This window comes from Neovison vison, chromosome 2 (genome assembly GCF_020171115.1).
Source record: "Neovison vison isolate M4711 chromosome 2, ASM_NN_V1, whole genome shotgun sequence".
Taxonomy (NCBI): Eukaryota; Metazoa; Chordata; class Mammalia; order Carnivora; family Mustelidae; genus Neogale; species Neogale vison.
Genome location: NC_058092.1, coordinates 76,933,811 through 76,954,512, shown reverse-complemented (window position 1 = coordinate 76,954,512; position 20,702 = coordinate 76,933,811).

Sequence of the window (20,702 nt, the reverse complement as noted above, 5' to 3'; positions counted from 1 at the left end):
ACTGAAAGAGGCAGCCAGAGCCAAAAAGCTCAAGCTCAACTTTTATAAATTAACACTGTGAGTGCTCTGCGTTCTTGCAGTGGCTCTGAATTGTATTGGTGTTGGCCAAATTGAGAAAGATGTATGAACCCTTTCTTATCAAAGTCACTGTCCTGAACAAAACTCAAAAATGATTCCTATTGAATCAAAGAATTTAGTCAGAGGGTCATTAAGTACCTACCATATTGCAACCATATTCCTAGGCATTTTTACAAAAATGTCGTTTAATTCTGTCAGGTTACCCACTCTATAGATGGATTGACTTTGTCCCAGAGAGGTCAAATCACTTCTCAAGGTCACACAGCTAGGCATAAATGGGAGTTAGAACCCTAACTTTTTAACTGATAAGCTCTCACATCCCTTGTGTGCTCCAACCTTCTGGTCATCATTTGGCATGTCTAGACCTGCCAGTAGGATTATAAATCTTGATGTTAACTACTTATTTTGCATTCTCATGTGGACATCAACTTCTAGAGCATCCAGGCATTGGGGAGTGGCCCCAAGAGACTAATTACCTCCAGGGACCATGATGCTTCAGAATTTTTGGACATGCGAAACTGAAGACCAAACCTCATGACCAACCCGCAGTCCAGCCCCAGGTACCTGGCTCTAATGGCCTTCCAGCTTCCTGAGGTGACATTATTTCTATACCTGCACTACAGATCAGGTTTCATTGCTAATCTGCCCATACCACCTCCTTCCGCTGGCAGCCAGTGGATCTCTGCTCATGTGGAATAACGTTCATGTGTCTTTCCTACCTATATCAGTCTCACAGTTTAGTGTTTTAAAAAATAAAGCTTTCATAATGTTATTTTTGTCACTATCTCTCCTTTGAGACCAAAGTAGTGCCCTATGTCACAGAGATGAGGAGCAATGGTGGAGAAGGTGCCGAGTGTGAGCCCTGTGACTTGGGCAGCTGGCACTGATAGGGACACCAGACAAGAGCCTGAGACGGTAGAGGATTGATGAGGCTCATCCTATCCGCTTCCCAACCACAGACTCCCACAAAGAGGTATAGAAAAAAAAGAAGATTTGAGTGGTAAGCCTTTTTAAAGGCTTAAATAAATTAATTAAACAAATAAATAAAATTAAAGAGTTAAAATTTAAAAATATAGTGTATTAATTTCACACTATATCAACTGCTGTTCCACCTGGCCCTTTGGCAAACTGCATTTTAAAAAGTATACATTTCCCACAACTGTAGAAGAAAATCTTTGAAAACCCATCAGCTTGCAAACTGTAGGAAAAACAATCTTCTTTTCACAATTGCAGAAATATTAATTATCTTAAAGGCAATTTTACAGTTCAAACACTGATAATAAATCATATTTTAAAAAATAGTAACTATGTAGAGAGGATTTTAATGGTAGGAAATATCATTAAATGAGAAAATTTTAGTTGAGCAATGCAAAAGGGATGAAGATTTCTACATCAGTCATCCTCAAGCTCTGTTTGCACTAAACTGTTTTAATAGCAAAAAGACATATATTTACTTCTTTGCTAAAATTTTGATTTTTCTTTCATCTAAAATAAAACACCCAATGTCTAGATAGAATTGTTTAAAAGGTCATTCAGTTCAACAGAAGTATATTATAGTTACTATGAGGCACTGAGATACCATATTTGATAATAATAGCATTTTCTTTTAAAGATTTTATTTATTTATTTGTCAAAGAGAGTGAGCACAGGCAGACAGAGAGGCAGGCAGAAGCAGAGGGAGAAGCAGGCTCCCTGCTGAGCAAGGAGCCCAATGTGGGACTCGATCCCAGGACGCTGGGATCATGACCCCAGCCGAAGGCAGCCGCTTAACCAACTGAGCCACCCAGGCGTCCCTAATAGCATTTTTTAAATCAGGAATTTAATTGGCTCCATCTTCTATTTTTAAAAATAGTTTTGGAGTAGGAATCAAGCCATGGATTCTGGTGGCCCCAGAAAGGGGACCAATTTGACTGTCAGTAGATAAAGTGCAGATACACAGAACTCCCCAGCATTTCCTTCCAAAAACAAAAAGTTCACATGATGAAAACAAAAAGTTACAATAATAAAATATTTTCACACACACACACACAAAAGTTCACATGGACTGTATTTATAAAAGGAATCACTTTGAGTTGCTCCACAAAACCTATTTGCTGACCCCTAGTATATCCTAAAGCATGCAGAAAACACTCCAAGGTAGGACACAGGGAAGATGACCCAAGGAAATTACTATAGGCCTTGCCCCTTCCTTATTAGAGTCCCACACTGGGCTCCTTTTGGTGTTCCCCAAGCCAATTACAACATCAAAGAATTATTTAAAATGAAGCAATGCAGAAAGGAATAAAAAGGAGGAAGTGACTGACTGAGTGGAGTGGAAATCAACAATGCAAAATGATTTTTAAAACAAGAGTGGGGAATAAGCCTTAAACAGGGTGTTTCTGTTGCAGACGAACTTGCTTAAGTGTTAACATTTAAATGCTCACACCTCAGCTTCGAACTTAACACTCCATTAGGGACTCACACCTCTGTCTTTGGTGCCTTTCACTCTTGTTGCAGCCCAAGAAAGAGAAGGGGAGGAAAGGAGGAGAAGGGGCGGAACAGCCACAAAGGGAGGAATGGCAAGGTTGTTTCCTGCAAAGGTGATGATCCTGGTTATGCCTGCTGTTCTGGTGCAGTGGCACTCCCCAAAGTGCCCTGGTCTGGATAATAAGCTGTATGGTTACCCAGATAGAGTATAGAATGTCCAAAACAATAGTGTCAAGGTAAAAGTCTTTTATATTTGTAATAAAAATGGCAATCACAGCATTTGTTCCTTGGATGGTATGCTTTGGTTCAATTATTTCTATGTCATTTTCATATACTAAGGCTAAGAGTGTCTGATTACACAAGTAGTATCAAAGAAAGAATCCTGCAAAGGGATTCTAGAAGGTATGTGGTTGCCATTTCACAAATGAGAAACTGAGGCTTAAAAAGATTTACTTGCCTAAGGCCACATTGCCAGTTAATGGAGAAGCTGGGAATAGGATTTCAGTCTCCTAAGTCTAAATTACACATTTTCAGTGTGTGTAATATTTTTAAGAATGTAAATAATGTTCTCAAATGGAGGAGTAACATTGTGGTAAATTGTACAGATTGCCTTTTCTAGGTCCAAGGGCTCACAGGTCAGTTGGAAGGGTTGGAGGACCCAGAGGACAAGCACTGGCTTGGGAGGGGAGGTAGTTTCTAATGTTCGCTGATGCTTTCAACACGGGAGAAGACCCAGCATTCTCTTGAAATGAACATAAGTGAGGGATCAGATTGGTTTCTGGCTTAGCAGTTTAATACCTGATTGATCCTGGTCATCGTTACTGAATGTCTTTAAAACTTCCGTATTTTCATCTGTAAGATGGATCTAAAACTAATATTCATCTCAGATGACACTTGTGAAGGTTAAATAAGACAGTATGCATAAAGTGCTAGGCCAACGCCTGGCACATAGTTCTGTGCTTAGAAACGTGAGCTGTGCTCCTCCTCCATCCTGTCTGTCTTTTTTTTTTTTTTTTAAAGATTTATTTATTTATTTATTTGACAGAGAGAGAGAGAGAGAGAGAGATCACAAGTAGGCAGAGAGGCAGGCAGAGAGAGAGAGAGGAGGAAGCAGGCTCCCTGCTGAGCAGAGAGCCCGATGCAGGACTCATCCAAGGACCCTGAGATCATGACCTGAGCCGAAGGCAGCGGCTTAACCCACTGAGCCACCCAGGCGCCCATCATCCTGTCTGTCTTGATCATCAGGACCAGCAGCAGCAGCACTTTCCCTCCACCCCTAGCCTGGCCTGCTTTGAATTGTCAGCTGATTTCAGAATTCAGCTTACCCCTTTCCTTTTATGGAAACCTCTACCTTCACCTCATTTAGTGTCACCAAGATAGGTATTCCTTTTCAACAGATCAGGCAACAGGCTAAGATTAAATCCTTTGTTCATGATAACACGATCAGTAAAGGCTGGAAGCAGAATATTAAACCTAACTTTTCTTATCTTTTCACTTTGTCTCCAGAAAGAAAGTCTAGGGTGGAATGTGGAGATGAAAGAGTGAGGAGGGGAGAGGCAGCTGTGCGTTGGCTCTGCCTTGAGGATATGTGTGTTGGGATGGGAAGCTCAGCAGGCCCTTCTTTTCTGTGCCATTCTATATGTGTTACCAACGTACAATCAAGATTTTTTTCTTTACATAATCAAAGGAGATGAGCTTAAAATCTGGAGAAACAGAAGAGATACTACATGTCTCCTCAACAAAAAAACCCTCTAATAAGACCCAGGAAAGAAAGTGAAGGTGAGACAAGAGCACCAGTGCCCCTGAGATGAGCACCTACACTGACAGAGATGCCAGGCACTCTGAATGTTTCAGACCCTTCACTTAGACGGAAAACCAGTGGTTCGTGCTTTCTTGTCCATTCTTGGGATATTCAGCACTAATTTGGTCACCATTAGGAACTTTCTGTGAAACGATCCTTTGTATCATCACAATTAGTTGATATGGAGTGATTTCTCATCACACTAGTAGGACTTAGAGTGAGAAACAGAGAAAATCTACTTACAAAAACTAATTAGTAAAACACAAGCCAAACAGAGGCCAGAGATGCTTCTCTATTCAGACCCTCAGAACACGTACAATGAAGAAACCAAGGGTTCTCACATTACCTGGGATTCTCTGGTTCTGTCCTGTATGACTGGACAATAACTTCCAATAGTTTAGCTATTATAATTGCATGTTAGGGTGTCAGACAAACTTGAGTTTGAATTTCGTCCCTACCCCTTCCACTGTGGGATGACAGGGGATTTCAACACTCTAAGCCATCATTTCCCTACATGTAAGTGGTATTGATAATACTAAGCTCATAATGTATGCAATAAACTTAGCTCGTCCTGGCACATAATAAATGCCCAGGAAAGTGGTAGCCCTCTTCTTCTGCTTACATCCTTGCTGAGAAGTGTTCCAGCTGTGGCAAAAGAACACAGACACGCCCCCCCCCCAAATACACAGACACAACTTTGTCACCCCCTTCAGTTACCTGCCTCTTTTGGGTATATCTTTTGGAATCACCTTTCATCCATCTGTAGCTTTAGGATTAGATAAACATGTAACATTCTCTCCCTACTACCTTGAAGGTCCTTTCTTTGACTACACCCAGATTATTAATTTTATTAATTAACTCATGGGAACTGTTCATCAAATCTGAAAATTACATTAAGGCAGGAGAAATGGCAAAGGCATTTAAAGAAAGAATTTGAACCCAAAAAATCTCCATAGGTTTTCAAATGAATAGAATCTAAAATGATAGAACATGATTGAGACAAGTTTAAGATCCTTCATTTGAATCCAAACAAATCCCAGATGCAGGAAGATCAGCTGAGGGAAAAAACAAACAAACAAACAAACAAAAAACAAAAAAAAAAAAAAAAAAAAGCTTGGACTCTTTATTTGAAATTAAACTCACTTTAGTTCATACTGTAATATTTCTACCAAAAGAATGGAGGTAATTTGCCTAACATAAAGACATATGGCTTGTAGCCTAGAATGAGGGCCATGTCCATTCACTGTTGCTTCATTGGCCAGACTACAAGATCTGGCACCAGGTGACAGATTTTAGCTTTTCATCCTTATTTCAAGAATAAAAGGAGATAGTAAACTCTGTTACACTAGGGTTGTTCAGGTGTCAGCTAAATGAAGACTTGATTGGGTCATTCACTGATAAGGAAACTCAAGTATCAGATGGATATTTGGACCGGATGTCATTAAGGTCCGTTTCAACAGAAAGCATCCTTCTGGTAATCTGCTATCTTTTAAGGCCAAGAATCTTATCAGAATACACTTTTGATCCCTTTATAACTTTTCCAGGAAGTGAGCAAATAGATAAAAGAATCCAAGGTCACAGATGTAGGTTTCTTTGTTATGTTGAGTAACAAGCTTCCTTGGGTCTGACTTCTCTCATTGCCCCCAAGTTTGGTTCTTTCTCAAAGAAAATTGTTTTCCAAAAGGAGGTATGACCTGGCTTCTCTAGGCCCTGCAGACGTCTTAGTCATTTCCTCCTCTGGGCTTGTGTTCAGTTGCCTGTGCTCTTTTGAATGCCCCAACATCCTCTTTCTACCAGTCCATCACCTCTTTCAAAATCTGGCTTCATGCTGGCCTCCTCTAAGAGAAATTCCTGGTTTCTCGTATTCTTCTAAGCTTCTCAAGGCCTCTCTGTAGTACACCCACACTTGCTTACAGATCGCCTATGAATCATTCTCCAGTTGTTTTATGTTTCTGTGACTCTCCAACTGAACTCTAAACTCCTAAAGGGCAGTGAACTTCTGTCAATGGAGATAAAAAGGAGAAGAGCTCTGGATTTTCCTAATGATCACAAAACATTGGGCACAAAGCCACCACTGGGGGCCTAAGACCCATCAAACAGCAGTGAAATTCCACTAGGATTAAGGTTAGATGGGGCAATCCAAGTTTTGAAAGATCAGAGACATTCACATTCTGTTCTGAGTAGTTCAACAGTCCTTCCAAATCACCAGGACTGCAGACATAAAAGTTTCATCTAGCCACTAGCTCTAGCTGAACATATCACAGGTTACTTAAAGTGCAATTTATTTTTAATAGAAAAATTGATTCTGGAATGAAACATGAAGTAGTCTTTTTTTTTTTTTTTTTTTAGTAGTAGACTAACCTTTTAAAGAATAGCATTCCTGCCCTAGAGAGGGGCATAAAAGTTTAAAAGGTTATTTTCCACATTACACATAACCCTCATGCTCACCTTTCCTATTTCTTTGCTGGATCTGCACTCAGGGTGCCTGTGGTGCTAACTCCCTGAAAATATCAGCTCCATTAATGCATGATTTACTTTTCTTTACTTGGCAAAGTACAGAGCCTATCTTTCAAAGGAAATTCAAGCTTCTGTAATTCATTACCTACTCCATGAAACATGATGACATGGAATTTTCCCTTCAAAATGAGAATGAACCAAGCAAGTGCATTGGTGAAGGTCTCTCCTGACCTATCCAGAAGAGTTGGTTGCTTCCTGATCTGAGTTCCTATGGCATTTTTAATTTACTGCCCTCTTTAAACTCTCATGGCTGATCATAATTATTTGTTTAGCAGTCTGTCTCACCTATTTCAACTGTCAATTCCAAGAGAACAGAATTTCTTTCCTGTCCATCTATCTGTAACCCCACGTTGTGGGTGCTATTGTGCACCATCCAGATCCCTCTCAGGACAAGGCTCCTTTGTTTCTCTAGGGATTGCTGCCTGCTGTGAGCTCACAGCTGAGTCTTTTTTCTGGAGTTGTACACAGCTGAACAAAGCTGCCCTGCCCAAGCATTCACCATCATCCAACAACTGGTCACTGTAAACAGACAAAGACCTAACCTCACTACCTCAGTTTACAGTAACTCTGAAGGCTTTCCCTGCCCCCAGTCTCTGTGCCACCAGCCCAGTCCTCATTTACAACTGCATCACAGCTCAAATTCTGTCCATCTCTTCTGCCTAGCCCTGCTTTCTCTAGTCCCTCATAGATATACCTGGAAACCCTCCCCCGAAATGTACTACACACAAGTCTTCAACTCAACGTCTGTTTCCCAGAGAACCAAACTTAAAGCTATCCAGATCCCAGACTAGTGTTTAGTGCACAGTACCATTAATACCTGTTAAAAGAATGAATGAATGAAGTACACAGGAAATTAACAAATAACAATTTTACAGCATTTCACTCCCATTACTCTCTCTGCCCCATTCTCTGTAAGGCTGTGACCCTTAGCAGTTATTATAGACAATATTAACTGAGCTTCGATGTGCTAAGTGCTAGTGAGATAGAGACAACTCAGGCTTTCCTTGACTATCAGCACCAGCACCCATCGCTAGAAGAATATAGCCCCACATGCAGTACAGCCTGGTTTTATGTTCCTTGCAGGTGAGGTCACTGTAGCAGTGATTCTATTTACATCTCTGATACAGAATTACATCCCTAAGCATTTTACATTTACTCCTAGCTTTTCCTATGTAACATCACATGGAGACTTTGAGAATGGAATGACTATGATTCCTTCACCTTCAGAATGGACAATTGATTCTTAGTTTTCTTTTTAGAAAAGATAAGGGGAAAGACCAACAGAGTAACCTAAGAATGAAGATTATATTAGGCACATAGAAGGGCAGAGTAAGGTATTCAAGAACTTCCAGGAATAACATAGCCTTATTAGAGTCAGAAGCTAGAAAAATCCAGAAATCCAAATGTTATAGTCAGGAATCCATATATGCAGAATATTTTTTAGTCAAAACAGGCTGTACAGCTTCCAAAACTAACCAAGCCAACACTCAGCATGAAAGAAAGTTATAGCTGAGTCAGTGGCATTAACATACTGAAACAAAAATGTGGAAATAGGAGGGGGAGAGTCTGTATTGAGCCTGTATTGAGACTAGAAAAAGGGGAGCCACAAAAGAGGTATAAATGAATGCCTGGTGAGAAGCCAGGATTCTCATACCCACCCAGCAGGATTAAAAGACCATCCCCTGCTATAGATGTTAAAGGAGGGCAAGTAAGGGGCCTGGACTTCTACCCCTGCTTGGTTATAATGAGCTTCCCATGGTTCCATGAAGCTAACACTTAAATTTGAATTACTTTTGGCACATGATAGGTGTACATTAGACTTCTTTTAGTCTGTCAGAGTGGTGTCAGAAGGAGACTAAAACATTTTTAGGTAAGATCCACAGTCTCAGAACAATACTAAAAATGTCTAGGTTTCATTTAAAAATCTCTTATCAAAAACTAGAAATACATGAAACTGAATGAAAAAGACAATTAATGGATGCCAACACCAGGGTGAAAGAGATGTTAGAATTAACCTGACAAAGTTTTTAAAGCACACATGGTAAAAATCTTCAATGAACAATTATGAACACCCTTGAAACAAATGAAAAAGTCTCAGAAAAAAAAATCACAGTAAAGCAAAATATAAGAGGAACTAGCACAATAACTAAAATTTAAAACTCAGTAAATGGGCTTAACAGCAGGATGGAGGGGAAAGAGAAAATAATCAGTCAACTGGAATATAGGACAATATAAGTTATCTAATCTCTACAACAGAGAGAAAATAGATAGAAAACAAATAGAGTCTCAGGGACATGTAAAACAATAATAAAAGATTTAACATTTGTGCCATCAAAGTTGCAGAAACAGAAGAGAAAGCAGGGCTGAAAAAGTAAATAATGACCAAAAATTCCCAAATTTGTCAAAAGACATAAACCTACAGATTCAAGAAGCTAAGTAATTCCCAAACAAGATAAACCACAGAAATCTATAAGACACATTATGTTCAGGGTGCCTGGGTGGTTCAGACAGTTAAGCCTCTGCAATAAGCTCAGGTCATGGTCTCAGGGTCCTGGGATCAAGCCCTGCATCCAGCTCCCTGCTCAGCAGGGATCATGTTTCCCCTTCTCTCTCTGCCTACTTGTGATCTCTCTCTGTGTTAAATAAATTAAAATCTTAAAAAAAAAAATCATAATCAATTTTCTCAAAAGTATAAAGACAAAGAAAACTCAGGTCACCTGGGTGGCTCAGTTGGTTAAATGTCTGCCTTTGGCTTAGGTCATGATCCCAGGGTCCTGGAATCGAGCCCCAGGTCATTGTGCTCCCTGCTTAGTGGGGAATCTACTTCTCTCTCTCCCAGTGCCCCTCCCCAACCCAACCCCTGCTCATGCTCTGTTTCTCTCTCTCTCAAATAAATAAAATCTTAAAAAAAAAAAAAAAAGACAAAACTCTTAAAAGTATTGAGGAATGAATTCTATGGAAGGGAATACCAATGTGAATGATAGCAAATTCTTATTTGAACCCCTGGAGGCCAAAAGGAAGTGATGTGACATTTTTCAAGTGCTTAAAGAAACCAGAATCCTATAGCCAGGGAAATATCCTTCTGGAATTAAAGGGAAATCAAGACATTCTCACATGAAGGAAAATTAAGAGAATCTTTCTCTAGCAGGTCTATCTTAATAGAATGGCTAAAGAACTTTAAACAAAAAGAAAATGATAAAAGGAAGGAATTCCACAATAAGCAAAAATAGGGGTAAATACAATAGCCTTCTCCTTTTGAGTCTTCTAAATTAGGTTACCGACTGAAGCAAAAATTGTAATACTGCCTAATTCAGTTCTAAATGAACACAGAGGAAATATGTAAGACAATTATGTTATAAATGGGGACATAGTGATATTTCAACTGGTTTGGCATTTGGTATTTGCACATGACATGATTGTCTTCATAGAAATCTCAAGGAATCTAAAAATAAGTAAGTAAATAAATAAATAAATAACCCACAAGAGCTGATCAGTTCATCAGTTTCAGGATACAAAATAAGCATATAAAAATTTGTGCTTCTTTGTACTAGCAAAGAACATGTGGACACAAAATTTAAAAATACAGTACCATTTACAATCAGTCAAAAAATATTTAGGTGTAAATCAAGCATTTACAGGATCCATATGCTGAAAAGTACATAATATGGTGAAAAAAAACCCAAATATCTAGATATACAGTTTTCATGAATTAAAAGACTCAACATAGGGGGCGCCTGGGTGGCTCAGTGGGTTAAAGCCTCTGCATTCGGCATGGGTTGTGATCCCAGGGTCCTGGGATTGAGTCCTGAATCGGGCTCTCTGCTCCACGGGGAGCCTGCTTCTTCCTCTCTCTGTCTGCCTGCCTCTCTGCCTGCCTCTCTGCCTACTTGTGATCTCTATCTGTCAAATAAATAAATAAAATCTTTTTAAAAATATATATATAAATAAAAAGACTCAACATAGTAAAAATGTCAGTTCTTCCCAAATGAAAGACAAGTTTAACTCAATTCAGTCAAAATCCCAGTGAGATTTTTTTCCTAGTTATAGGTAAGATTATTCTAAAATGTATTTAGAAAGACAAACTAAAATATCTAACACAGTTTTGAAAAATAATAAAATGTAAGTAATTGATCTACTGGGTTATAAGACTTATTATATAGCTATAATAATCAGCTTTATGGTTCTGATATATATAGAGAGACACAGATAAGGGAACAGAAAAGAGAACCTAAAATAGACTTACCCATAAAAATATGTGTACTGAAAAAAAAAATGTTTACTGATATTTGGTGAGGGTGAAAAAGCAATCCAATGAAAGAAGGGTACTCTTCAAAAAATTGTACTGGAGAATACAACAACAGCAGCAACAACAACAAAAACACTTTAACCTGGGTCTCACCCTTATACAAAAAGTAACTCAAAATGGATCACGGACTTTAATGTAAATTTTTAAGATATAAAACTTTTAGAAAAAAACGGTAGAAAATGTTTAGGATCTAGGGTTAGGCAAAGAGTTCTTAGATTTGACACCAAAGGTATGATCCATGAAAGGAAATGATAAATTTGACTCTATCAAAATGAAAAACATTTTCTCTATGGAAAACCCTGTTAAGAAAATGAAAAGTCAGGCTACACATGAAGAGAAAACATTTGCAAACCACATATCCAACAAAAAACTAATACCTAGCATATATGAAGGATAGATGGTCAACAGACATATGAAAAGATGTTAGTGGAGACGTAAATTGGTACAGCCCTCTAGAAAACAGTTCGACAGTTTCTAAAACGCTAAAAATACAACTAGCATACGATTTGGAAATTATATTCCTGGCACTTAACCTAGAAAGATAAAAATGTATGTTCACAAAAACCTATAGCCATATTCATCATTATATCAGCCATAGTCATCATAGCCAAAAACTGGAAATAACTCAGCTGTCTGTCAATGGGTGAATGGTCAAACAAATCCTAGCACATCCAGACTCTAGAATACTATTCAGCAGTAAAAGGGAACCAACTAATCACACATACGACAACCTGGATAAGTCTTCATAGAATTTTGCTGAGTGAAAAAAGCCAATCCAAAAGTTATACTTTTATTGTAACTTTATTTATTACAGTGTAATTTATTCATTACAGTGTAATAAATTACACTGTAATGATTCCATTTTTAAAGGATAAAATTATGGAAATGGAAAACAAATAATGGTTGCCAGGAAAGGTGGAGGAAAAGTGGAGGAAAAAATGTGGCTATACACCTAGGAGACCTCTGTGATGATGAAAATGTTCTATATTTTTATTGTATCAATGTCAATATCCTGGTTGTTGTGTTGTACCAAAGTTTTGCAAGATGTTATCATTGGAAAAGACACTAGATTTCTCTGTACTATTTCTTACAACTAGGTGTGAACCTACAATTATCTCAGAATAAATGTATAATTAATAAAGGAGAACAACATTTAATTTGTTAGTGATTTCTTGGATATGACACCAAAGGCAATGGCAACAAGAGAATAGACAAATTAGACTTAATAAAAAATTTTAAATGTTGTGCATTAAAAGACACTGTCGAAAGAGTAAAAAGGCAACCCAGAAAATGGGAGAAAATGCTACAAATCATATATCTGATAAGGGGGGATTAATATCTAGAATATATAGAGAACACCTTAAACTTAACAAAAAATATAGTAACAAAAGATACAGTAACCCAATTCAAAAATGGGCAAAAGGCTTGAACAGACATTCCTCCAAAGAAGATATATAAATGCCCAACAAGCACATGAAAAGCTGTTTGACATCACTAATCATTTTTAGAATACAAATCAAAACTAAAATGAGATACCTCCTCACATCCATAAGGATGAGTACTATCAAAAAAAAAAAAAAAAAAAACACACAAAAACCAAACAAGAAAATAACAAAGATACAGAGTAATCAGGACCTTTGTGCATTATTGATAGGAAATGTGCAAGAGTATAGCTACTATGAAAAACAGTATGGTGGTTCCTCAAAAAATTTAAAGTAAAATCATCATATGATCCAGCAATTCCACTTCTGGATATGTACCTAAAGGAATTGAAAGCAATGTCTCAAATTTGTACAATCCTGCTCATTGCAGCATTACTCAAAATAGCCAAAAGGTGGAAACAATCAAAGTGTCCATTAACAGATGAATGGATGAACAAAATGTGGTATTTAATGGAATTTAATACAATGGAATATTATTTTGCTCTAAAAAGGAAGGAAATTCTGTCATATGAAACAAAACATGTATAGCCTGGGGACATTATGCTAAGTGAAAAAAGCCGGTCATGAAAAGACAAATACTGGATGAGTCCACTGACATCAGGTATCTAGCGAAGTTAGATTCAGAGACACAGAAGGTAGAATGGGGATTTCCAGGGAGTGGGAGTCAGGAGGGAAATGCTGTGTCCTTGTTTAATAAGAACAGAGTCCCAGTTTTGCAAAGAGTTCTGAAGATGGATCGTGCTAATGGTGGCACAACAAAATTAATGTACATAATACTACTGAACCTACACTTTAAAATAGCTAAAATATTACCATAGTGAAAAAAAAAATTGGAAAATAAAATGGGGAAGTCCCAGGCCTTACTAACGTTTAGTCATAGCCATCTAGACATGGAGGAAAAAGTATATGTGAAAGCACTCGGCAAAAACTGGGGTATGTGATCAGGCTTTTCCAGAGGTGTGATGACCAGCCCCTCCAAACTATCCACTCCCCCTTGCTCTCAATGTATGCTCACCATGCAGTTGTTTTTCTCTGTTCCTCTATCTTTCTAAAGAAAAACTGTATATACTTTAGGTGTACAACATGATTTGCTATACATATACATAGTGAAATGATTGGCAAAATCAAGCTAATTAACATATCCTCTCCTCACATAACCATTTTTGTGTGTGTGATGAGAACACCTGAAATCCATTCTCATAGCAAATATCTAGTATTCTATATAGTACCATTAACTGAAGTCACCAGGCTATACATTAGATTTCGTACATAACTGCAGCTTTGTACCCTTTGGCTAACATTTCCCCATTTCTCTACTTCACCACCCCAACAACTCCAGTTCTCTGTTCTTATGTATTTGACTTTTTAAGATTCCACATATAAGTGATATCAGTATTTTTCTGTCTTACTTCATTTAGTATAGCGTCCTCCAGGTTTATCCATGTTGTCACAAATGGCAACATCTTCTTATTTCCTAAAGCTGAATAATAGTCCACTCTATATATATCTATAGGTATAGCTCACAATTTCTTTGTCCATTCATCCATTAGCATACATGTGGATTGCTTCCATACCTTGGTTACTGTGAACGATGCTGCAAGTGAACATGAAGACGCAGGTATCTCTTTGACATCCTGATTTCATGTCCTTTACCTGTATACCCAGAAGAGGGATTGCTGGATCCTATTTATTTTAGTTTCTTAAGAAAACAGTAGAGAGGTTTCTGCTACTGAGTTGTGAGTTCATACATATTTTAGGTATTTGTCTATACATGGTTTGCAAATGTCTTCTCCCAATCTTCAGGTCCCCTTTTCATTTTGTGGCTAGTCTCCTTTGCTGTACAGAAGCTTTTCAGCTGCTTGAGTCCCCCACCTGTTTACTTTTTTACATGCAGCTTTCTGATTTGCGTGGCTGTGCATGTGAGCTTTCCACGAGGAGGAGACTCTGTCTGTAGACCTAAGTGGCCCGGGCCCCATGGCAGTTATGTCTCCCTGTAAATGAACATACTGGCGCCTTCTGTATGTATGTGGTGGCCTCTTGGGAGAAAACTTGAACCTCCACTGTGCCCACTCCATTTTGGGGACCCTGCAGAGCCAGGGCCCGGAGCTGCCTGCTCGAGGCCACCACTCCGACTGCAGGGCCGTCAGCGCAGGGCTGCTACCCCTGCATTCTGTATAGCCAGCCGCCCTTGCTCCCTGCCTTTCTGTCCTGTGTCTTTGGCTGTAACTGACATAGTAATGTAGAAGGCTGACTCTGGGAGCACTGCGACCTACATCTTTTATCCTAAAAACAGAGAAAGCTGCCTTTGAGATAGTAAGTCACAGCCTATAGCTTGTTTCTTCACGATTGATTTGTGAATTCTTTGCCATAGTTACAATTCTTTTCTATGCTGGATTACCTGGCAGCCAACATTTGGTCTCACACAGACACATGCATATATCATATATAAAAATATATTTCCTTATTTCTTTATCTTTTCCCTTTTTTTCACCTGTGTTCCTGATGTCTAGAGACTCACAGTCTTGATAATGCTCAACACTTGCCAATTAAGTAATTGACAATAATTCTTACCTTTCCTGGTCTATATATGTTACCTTAAGTTCAAACCTGGTTGCTCTCCTCCTGGACACTTACTGGTATGTAAGTGACTCACACAGAAACCAGATAGAGGTGGCACAAGTATTTAAACCTACCCTGTCCAGTAGCATGTGCTATGCAGGCTCTCCAGTGCCTGGGGACTAACTCACAGACTGCGGCCTTCTGGGGCTTTAGATTTTTCTTACCCAGAAAACAGGATCAACACCACCGCCACAATGAATTATTCAACACCTGCCTGGGCTACTCCTCGGTGAACAACAAAATAATGGAAACTGACAAAATTGATTTGTGGTGAATTTTTAGTGAAGCCAAGTTCATGGCAAGTGAGCAAGGGCAAGCAGGGCTCAGAGGAACCTGACCACAAAAACAGTCAGCCCACAATTCCCCTGGAACATCCCTAGTTGGCCAACAGCACAGCCAGGCCAGAGGACTTGGACAAGTTTCCTTTTCATATAAAGGTTTGGAGAAATGAACACTGTTTCCCACTGAAAAAGCACAGTCACTTGGGCTCACCAAACCAGCTCCTCAGCTGGAAGGATGGACAAGACCAAGCATTTCATGAAGTGTTTGAATCACTAGATAATCAGAAACTCAATAACCAAATCTCTAAATATAATTTTAGCTGCTTAGCAGAGTGCTAAGAAAGAAAAGCTTCAATTCAGCATATTTCGAATTTTGCATTAGGGTTTCACTAATTAAAAGGAAAAAAAGTATTGACACCATGTCTAATCCTTCCATTAATCTTCCTCAACATATACTCTGCTGCCTGTTATTATATAATCATTAAATGTAAAATATTAAACTGGACATTTGACTTTATTGATCACCTTATGGGCTAAGGATACAGCAAGTAATTATCTGCCAAGACAGATTCATTGACTGCGCTGTCATTGGAAGAGCTGAAATTGACACATAGTTGATCATTATTCTAGTGTACTGTTTCTATCAATTATTTTGTCTCATTCTCTTTCTCATCAAGAGTTGTGTATTTATATAATTTATTTCTACTTAAAAATTCAACAAGAAATCCAGCCAAAAATTCAAAAGCAGACTTTTTACCCTGAAACCAGATGGGTGGTTTTCTGTATAAATCAGAAACTCTGCATTTAAGTGTACTGTTTTGTTTATTATCTTGTACATTACTTTTATATTATATTATTATATAGATGTATTTTGTGTATTATTACTTAAATAAAGGTAAGTTTTGTAGACTTGCAAATTTTATCTATTTTAATACTAGGCAACTTTGGACTGGTATTTTATCTTGCTACACCTCGATTTTTCTACTTGTAAAATAACCTTACCTCTTCTGGATGTTTTTTCTTCCTTACTCTGCTTGTTCCTTCAGCATTTAAATTCAGTACAGTTTGCTAAAGAGGTGTGGGGTCTTTGCAGGGTTCCAGGCATTTTGGATGATGCTGAAGATACCAAGGCAGGTAAAACAGAGTCCCTGCCCTCAGGCGAGTTTGTAGTCTAGTGTAGGAAACTGGCCTGCACCCAAATAAAGGCTGTGGAGGAGTGTAAGAAGGTGGAGACTGAGGGTGAGCAATAATTGGAACTAGGCAGCCTTCTGGTTCATTCTGATGCAGGGTAAGGTGTTTTTAAATCCTGTGCTGGCAACAGGGTCAAAGTCACCTACTATATTCTTACCATGGAGTATGGGAAAGAAATAAGGATTATTTTTAAATGCCCTTGTGGGACATGCAAGAAGGCTGTTCTTAGGACTCACAGGTTTCAGAATTTAGCAGCTGACTTCATGGGTGATCTCTAACACAGACCAGAGTTTCATGGAATTCCTTTCTTGGAAGTCATTTGTAGAGAAGTCCTAATGTTATGTTTTGCCTGACTCCCATTTGTTTAGGTCATGGATATATAGTTGAGCCATAGAGCTTCTGACATAGTTCTTTCCATTGTTACTTTTATACTCTATATGGGCAGGCAACATGACTTCAATTTTTGTTTAACTCTTTCTTCCCATCTCTTTGTGTTTCTGCATTTAGTAGGTATTTAATAAAAGAAAAGCTTCCTGTGAGGTAGATGGTAGTGTGGCCCACTTGAATGACCCAGCTTCCAAGAAACTGAGTTCTAAATTTCAGTTAGAACAGTTTTGGCATGTGGTAGATGCACTACTAAACTTCTTTGAGTTTACCTGGGACAAAGTATCTCAGAACACCTTCAATCACAGGGCCTTGATGGCTGATGGCAGGAATGCGTGAAACTGAAATCAGTTCCACTGAAGTATCTTTCCAATGTTGACATGGGACACAGCATAATGTTTTTGAAAGAGCATCGTACACAAGTTAGGTCTGAGTGGGTTTTGGTCTCAGGGGCCCCAGGAAGTGACCTACCCTTTTTCAATGAAGTGGTTGGGCCAGATACTTAGGGAATGCACTTCTCATTCTGAAATTCTGCCAGTTGGTTTTGTCTTGAGTTAGGTAGACCAGTTGTTAGCATTTACAAGGGCAATTAAAAGATAAGGCAAAGGAGTCAAATTATATTTTTCAAGTTCGCAATTTCAGGAATACACACACTACACAAGAGCTTAAATTTCTTTGTTCCCATCCAGCCCAATTTTAACAAGACTTGGTGGCTTCTTGTTTCATGTGTTTGACAAAGGAAAGAAAATGATTGGCTATTAACTTGTCATGACTTAGGCTTTGGAAAGTACTTGGAAGTGGCAAATAATTCTTTTTGAATTTTCAAGTAGATCTGTAGTATGCTTTTCTGTATCATTACAGAACTATGGAAAGGATTTTTGGTCTAAAATGCCAATATTTTTAAGGTGGAGGGTCTCAATCTTTTTTTTCTTTTCTTTTCTTTTCTTTTTTTTTGTTTATTTTTTTATTTCTACCTAGAACTGTAAACTATTTCCTAGAACAATGATGGAGCTCATAAATACAACATTTTGCCTATAATATCAGGGTAGTGGGAGGGGTACAGGCAGCTATATCCAGGTTAGGAATCTCTCCCCCATGCCTCTTGTAGAACCAGGTTTTGCTCTAATGTGAATACTTTCATGCCACCTGCCAGCTGCACCACCACAAACAAGTTTTTGATCCCCTTTGGAAACAAAGGAATAATAACATCTACTCGCAATTGGTTAGGAACATTAGCATTATAAGCCAATGTAAGTAGAGCACCTTGCACTGTGCCTGTTTGCTCACTGCATGTTTTCTTCCTCTTTCTTATTTATTTTCTTAATCTCTGTCAAACTCACCTAACAATCTTACCTTTTGCATTTTGGAGTTTTAATCCTTTTTGTATTTTCCACGTTCCTCTTTACTCCCACCTCCAACTTTCTACTTTAACTTACTATTTGTATTGTTCAATCTTATATAATACACTGGATTTCTTTCTTTTTGTTTTAAAATTTTCTACTATTTAGAAACAGCACCATTGTGCTTCTTTTGCCAAAATGAGGTTCATTTTTAATTCTCCAGATTTGCTACTTCTGAGGTAAAGCCTTAGTCACATTAGCATGGCCTGGAATTTCCCATTTTAAATCTTTCCTGGGGCTGAAAATTAATCTTTCCTTAGGCAGTACCTAAAGGGTATGTGTATTGAGTGATCTAACGATCAATTAAATACTCGCTGAGCTTCAGTAAAGAAACTACTTCTCTACACAAAAAGAGGCCATGGTAATGCAAGTAGAATCCAGAAATGTTGTGTTAGGTTTGCCTGGGCTCCATAAGGAACGCTGGGATAACTAGGGAAGCTGCTGGGACCCATACTGAATGTAACCATGGGCCTCCAGAGTACAGGAGACAGAGTGGAAAACTAACACTTATTGAGTAACACTTACGAGCCTGGTGGACATCAGAGGTTGCAGTACAGAGGCCTACAGCCCACAGGTGTGGGATTTTCTCTGTGTTTTCATAAATCATAGTTGTGTATTTAAACTGGGTGATGGACATGTGATGTGATGAGCACTGGGTGTTACACGCAACTAATGAATCATTGAACACTACATCAAAAACAAATGATTAAATGTTAATGATTAAATGTAAATGATTAAATATGTTGACTAATTGAATTTAAATTAAAAAATAAATAAAAGCAAGAACATTGTATGTATATCCATCACACACACACACACACACACACAAGGATCCTGTGACTTCTGAAAAATCAGAATATTTGGCAACACTGGGCTCAAATTCTGACATGGCAAAAAGTTAGAGGAAACTGGGAGACACTATCATTAGAGGTAAAAGCTCTCAATTCATAGTTCTTAACAGTATTCATTCAATTTTCATACCAGTTATCATTTTACACCTGTCCTCTTATCTCTCATTTACTTACTTTCTGGTAAACCATTGAAAATCTGACTCTCTCTTTCCCTATATATATTTATATATATGTATGTGTGTGTGTGTGTGTATATAGTATGTGATATATATGTATATGTATAATATGTATAATAAATAAGACACCAAATATATGAATATATATATATATATATATATATAATTTCAAAGATGCAGATGGTGTTGGCTCTCTTACAAACAAGAAAATATGAAGATCCTCAACTGACTTAGGGAACAACTGAGAGGAGACAGGAAAGAATGTTACATGTCACCTGAACTTGTCTACCTAAAGTGGCCCTAAAGGAATAGTTCTGAACCATTGACAGTTTTGGTCCCCAGAAGATGTTTGCCAATATGAGGAGACATTTTTGGTTATTACACATGAAAACCAACTAGTAGATGGAGGCCAAAGATGATGCTAAATATCCTATGATATATAGAAAAGCCCCACTCAGTCTAACAAAAAACGATTTTGTCCAACGTATGAAATCATCAATAGCACTGAAGTTGAGAAACCCTGCCCTAGAGGGCTTTGGCCAAGCTTATAAAAGCATCTAGAGGGCCTTGTCTGACTTGGGGAAAACAAAGAGCTCCTGTCACCATCTGTAGCAGCAAAAGAGAAGCTTCGAGCTGTCAAAATTTCCCTTGAGTCCTTCTCTCCCACCTCAGAGATTCCAATTAACATTTTAGGAGGTGAAAGATAAACCAGAACCTGAAAGAACCACAACTACCAACAGATCCTCACCACAGAATTCTCAAAGACTCTTGGAAGTACTTTGGGAAGAAGGAAAATGATTCCAAAAGGAAATTATGCAATGACAAAAGAAATGGTAGGAATATTAAAAAGGTGAACAATATATAAAACAATAACAATGATGTCCAATTTAGGGAGTTAAATAAGTTTTAACAAAATTTCTATACAAGAGTAGCATATAAATGGATCATGGAAGTAGACTGTAAAAATTGTAAATCCCTTATATTGTTTGAGACAAAGATAAAGCTACTGATTGAAGTTATAAATTTGTTAAGATATATAAGCATATTAACATTTTAGGGTAATAACCAAAAGAATAAAAGTAAAATATATAACTTGCAAATTAATGAAGAGAAAAGCTCAATGGGGAGGGGATCTCAATCCAAAAGAATGGGGGAAAAAGGATAATTTAAAACAATTAGAACAAGACAAA